Consider the following 6,327-nt stretch of genomic DNA (forward strand, 5'->3'; position numbering starts at 1 on the left):
GCCGGGGGGGCCCGGGCCCCCCCTGATTTCGTTTCCGTCGGCACATCATCGCGGCCGTCGGCAAACAAAGGTGCCGGGGAAAAAAATAAACTATTTATTCTGACAATAATTGAAGTGTAAACATAATTCTTTTGAGTGTTTGTTTATTTACATATCATATCATCATTGATCCCTTCAGATCAACTATTTTTTATTTTCATTACATCTAACGAAACACGTTAAAAATGTGTAGCACGTACGTACGGCCGTACGCGGTAGATTGTTTACTCAAAAGTCTTTGACCTGCAGTTGAGCCTCTCATGACCTGAGATTTGTATGTCTTCCTACGCTAAGAGATTATATAGTTCCACATGCCATGTGCTTTTTTGTCTAAGATATATTTATTATAAGTGCCAAAAACCCGGTTTTTTTCTCGATATGAGGCCTTTATTATTCAAAATTTTTAAAGAAAAAGGACATATACCATAAGAAATATCCATGTATTTCATTTTTGGAACAGAATATTCTGTGAGGCTCAACTACAAAACCACCATTTTGTGATATGATGTCATCGTAAGCCAATCAAAGCTGAGCTTTCTCGCGATTGGCATTGCTCACGGTTGAATGATTTAGGATTCTAGCTGATTTGATTGGTGGATGCGAATCACCCGCAGCGGAATGTTTTCTCTCGCGCGTGTACCATGAATCTCTGATCGTTACTACACAAAGTTAGAGCAATGAATTTGTCCGAATTCCGTTAAGTAAACAACTTTATATATTTTATAAGCATTTAATAACATGTTTTATTGATATTTCCAATGGTGATATATAAAATAAATTACTAAAAAACGTAATTATATGTAATTATTTTAACCAAAAATGGCATAGTTAATAGAATTGTCGACTGAGGCCGCAAATTGTTTTACTTCTTTCGTGGCTAAAAACGATCATTTTCGGCGATGTTTTAGACCCTATATTTCGAAAACTACAAGTCAGATTTTCCTAATTCTTTCTTTATTGTAATATGAATACAACATACTAACAGATAATGTTGGTTTGGTTTTAATTTTGCATCGTTATCTTATCCCATATAAGACAATATGACTATGTAATCCTAGAACATATATTGATCAGAGACGTCGTGTATGTACAGATAATGACACCAATTTTGTCGGCAAATTGGCAATTCCCGGCCCCCCCAACTTCAAAATCCTGGATACGCCACTGCCTCAGTATATATACAAATGTAATGTCAAACGCTGGAGAAAATAAATAGGGCACGATGCAGACTAATAAATTCCAATGAGATTTAAACGAATAATTAAGGTTATGATGATTAACCTGTAGAAAAAGAAAGTTGGTTTTTCTTCGATTAACAAACATAACGAAAAATAACAATCCTCACACGTTTACAAAATAATGTACGAGAAGTTTAAACAACTGTGTTTATCAATTTAGAAATATATTAAACACATACATGTTGTTATAAGGGTAAAAAAAAAGAAATTGATTCAGAATATGTGATAAAACCGCACATTACCGTATGTTCCCAAGATAAACTAATAAAATATAAACTAGATTTTAATTCGTCATTTTGACAAATTAGGCTTACAAGTGATAGAGACAACCGGTACACACACACACACATCTTACCCACGCAAAAGCAACACGCACGTAATGTTAAAATATAAGCGCACTGCAGAATGTAGACGTTAATGTGTTCGTGCGAATAGAAAGCGTCATCTTATACGCATGCGTATGTTTCTATCTTCCAAATCCGTTTCTACGCATGCGTATAAGCTGACGCTTTAGATTCGCGAGAACCAATTCAATTATTGGAAAATAGGCGTTATACCCTGCTGAAGCATAGTATATGTTGCATACACCACGAAACCAACGGGATCCGTAATTATAATTCAAATTATTTAAAGATTTATTGTCCCCCAAAAACATGAAAAGTGAAGATTAATTAAATTGAATCAGACTTTGAATATGTTAATTTGTAATTTTAATCAAGTTAATCACTTCTGTAGAAAATGATGTTTCCACTTTTAAAATAAATGGTTAAATATAACCAAAAACCCATTGGCTGCCAGCCAATTTGACTATTTTTTTGCTTTAAATTATACGGTTTTTTCAGGTAAAATTACATTTTTGGATCAAATTTGTTCGTCAACGTGTGTTAAAAAATTATTTTTTCGGAGGTACAATATATCTTTAAACGATGATTTCCAACATATCTCTTGATACCACGATCTAATGACGACGTCACAACAGGTAAGATAAATTCAGCAGATGTCATTATTTAGAGAAACGCATTTCAACATATTATGTACTTTGTTGACCTATTGTATCTTTATACTGTTATCCAATTGTTTAAAAGTATTAAAACAGGCTACTATGTATAAGTATATATATATATATAAATCCAAAGGCAAATTACTGAAAAAATGACAATGCTGTGGGTATCAGTGGCTGGATCTCAATGGAGATACAAAAATAAAAAGCGAAAAGCTAAATCAAAACGATAAAGTAAACAGCCAGAAAAGTTAGCAGAGCTTTCGGGCAACACTAGCCCTTCATCAGTGCAAGTGAGGGAATTTGGATAAATTCATAGCATATGAGTTGGCAAGTACTGCCTGGGTGGACAGGAATAAAAGAAATATAACAATAGAAACAGCGTGTTGAATAGTGGGTGGAGACTGAATAAGAGTAGAAAACAATGCAGGTAGCTTGGTAGAGATATAAACAATTTTGGAATGGAACTAAAAAAGCTAAAATGGTGGTTAATATTGAAACTTAAATTTTGGTAGTCAATGGAATAATATATATATATATATATATATATATATATATAAATCCAAAGGCAAATTACTGAAAAAATGACAATGCTGTGGGTATCAGTGGCTGGATCTCAATGGAGATACAAAATAAAAGCGAATAGCTAAATCAAAACGAGAAGTAAAACAGCCAGAAAAGTTAGCAGAGCTTTCGGGCAACACTAGCCCTTCATCAGTGCAAGTGAAAGAATTTGGATAACATCATAGTATAAAGCTGGCAAGTGCTGCCTGGGTGGACAGGAATAAAAGAAATATAACAAAGGGAGACAGGGAGGAGTCTCAATAAGAGTAGAAAACAAAGAAGGTAGCTTGGTAGAGATATAAACAATTTTGGAATGAGACTAAAAAACAGATTAAATGGTGGTTAATATTGAAACTTAAATGTTGGTAGTCAATGGAATAATTTTACCGATCTGGGAGTATGTTCCTAATGTTAAGTCCAAAAGGTTTTGTGGTTTTAAGTTGTAATTCCCAGTGGTTTTCCTTGTCTTTGCGAGTTTTGTCGCTCCCTTTGACATCGTGGTCTATTGCAATAACTCTGAAATTTGCAATCGAGTGACCAGCTGAATTAAAATGTTCGGCTACAGGTTGATCAAGCTTTAATGTTTTGATAGCTGATCTATGTTGTGTCATTCTCATACGGAGAGTGTTTTTTGTTTCTCCGACGTACTGTTTGCCACAAACATTACAGTATATGAGATAAATGACGTTTTTGGTAAGACAATTAATTGATTGTCTTATCCGAAAAATGCGGCCAGTTTGGTTACTCTTAAATTTTTTAGTAGAATCAACCAATGAACAAGTTTTGCAAGACAGGTGATTGCCCAAATTTTGGCTGTCATGAGAGTTAATTTCACTCTTAAATTTTGATCTGACTAATATATCACGATGGTTGGGAGGTCTACGAAATGCAATAATGGGTGGTTCCGGAAAAACAGTTCTGAGACATTCTGTGGACTGTAGAATGGGCATATGTTTCTCAATAATAGCCCGTAATGGAGGCAACCTAGGGTGATAGGTTGTGACCAATGGCACTCTGGTCGAATTTTGACTTACGTGGTTTGTACGTCAGTGTTTGACATCGAGGAATATCTTTTGCTTTCTTTATAGCAGTTTCGATGTATTCCTTCTTGTAATTTTTATTCCGGAGATGTCCGGTTAGTTCTTCGGTACGATTCTGAAAATCTAAATCTGAAGAACAGATGCGTATGATACGTAATGCTTGACTGTACGGTATGTTTTTAGTACAGTGTCGGGGATGACAACTGCTAGGGAGCAGGTACATATTTTTATCCGTGGGTTTAAGGAATAGGTCAGTTTTGAGTGTAACATTTTCTATGGTCACTATAGTGTCCAAAAAATCAACGCTACTAGTGGATGTGGTAGCTGTGAATTTGATAGTTGGGTGGGCTGAATTAATATTGAGAAGAAAAGATTCCAAATTATCTTCACCATGGGTCCAGATCATGAAGATATCGTCAATATTATATATATATATTATTTTTTTTCATTTTGTAAGTAAGTTAATCAATAGTGACCTATTGTATATATTTATTTGTTAGTTATCCCATTGTTTTAAAGTATTTATTCAAGTGTATACAATTACTACATTGTATTCGGTTTTTATTTTTTTATTTTTCTTAATTTTTTTTGTTTTGTTTTTTTGTTTTCATTTTGTTCATGATGATTTGTCATGTTTACCTGCAATTATTTAAGTTTAATCATCATTTACCTTTTATATTTTGCTGTTTATATTTGTATTTCCAATAAAATACTGAAATAGAGAGATCAACGGCACTGACGGAAGTCCATTTACCAAGAAGGTGGGCGATAGTCAGTGAAGGTGATGGTCAGTGAAGGGGAATTAACCATGCAATGATATAAGGATATTTGGCTGGCACTTTCAAGAATATAAAAATTAAAACTATTTAATTTGAGAAACCTTAAAAACCACATAAAAAGTTACCGTACTTAAAATATAAGAGAATTGCAATCAGATTACCCGCCACATAATTATAGACTGGTTATTGATGGATATTACCAATTATGATTAATATGATGGACATCAATGGCGTCTTTCAAACTGTAAAATTCGAGATATTTATCAGTTGGACTGGATAATGTCATATTCCGTCGTCACAGATCTTAATTTATTTCCTAAAAGCACTTCATTAAAGTTCAAATGAATTCTTGTTTAACTTTGTAGTCTTTAGAACTTTTGGGAGGATGATTACTTGATTTGGCTTATTTTGTCAAATTTTGCGTTGGTTTTTCGGAGCTTGTTGCCTTCACGTATCTCGTTGTCATCACCCATTTCCTTCCATGACATTTTCGTCACAAAAACTACCCTGCGCGTCAAGGAAAACCCCTCCATTTTCACATTAATTTGTATTTTATAGTAAATTGCATGCAAATTATATATAGCACGGCCCTATAGTGTCTTGCCTGATTAAAACGTTAACGTATCGATTTACGCCTACATTCACGTGACGGCGACAATATGCGTAACTGTTTAGTGTACATGTGATAGTACACCTTTCTTATTCAATGTTGTTACTACTACCTGTACATTAAAATATTTGGTAGGCCTATATTATATATTATTATTATATACTCAGAATGACAATACCATCATACGATTAATAACTGCTGTGGCCACTGTACTGCCTCACTCTGCTGTACAACAACCCCACAATTGGGTCTGGAATAGTACTGCTTTCCATTCCAGGTGTGATTATGCGCTCCAGCACAGTCTTACGAATAATCATATTTTGTATACATAGCCTAATTAAAGTAAAAACTCATTAAATTGACATTGAGAATGAGGCACTATTGACAATAATTGTCAATTTCTTATATAAAGTGATAATTTGTCGAAACAATTGCTATTTAATTATACACGTGTGTTTCTTAATTTTATAAAACAAACTTGTTCTTTTTTTTATTTATGTTTTCGTGTATGAAACAATGAATTCATTATATTATTTTTGGACCTTTTCAAATTATAGAGGGCGAATTTTTCACTTTCCACAGTAAAATGAGGCAAAATGAAACTTGCAAACGTTGATCATTTTATGCTATACCCTTACACACACCAATCTTGCTTGTATTTTGTATTTTAAACGATGCATTTTATTTTTATTTTAAACATGTTTTATCTGCATTTTACCACATTTTAACGTTTTTAACTCATTTTTATATTTTTATGTGAATGTTTAACTTTCAACAAACGAAAATAAGAGTGTTCTTTCAAACCATGTACATATTTTACTGTGTAAATAAATAAATGAATACTGTATACTGATAATGGTTTCGTTATGACTTGATATAATCATAAGACATTATAACTCCATAACTATAATATCTCTATGATATAATTGATTGAAATATGTATTTTTAAGAACATGTCTATCATGTACAATGTAGGATATGAAGATTTATAAATCTAGCTCGCTGGCTCCGTAATAACAACTAACGTCTCAGTGTGTCCAGATAGTCTGTCGTCAAA

Source organism: Antedon mediterranea, chromosome 4 (genome assembly GCF_964355755.1).
Source record: "Antedon mediterranea chromosome 4, ecAntMedi1.1, whole genome shotgun sequence".
Taxonomy (NCBI): domain Eukaryota; kingdom Metazoa; phylum Echinodermata; class Crinoidea; order Comatulida; family Antedonidae; genus Antedon; species Antedon mediterranea.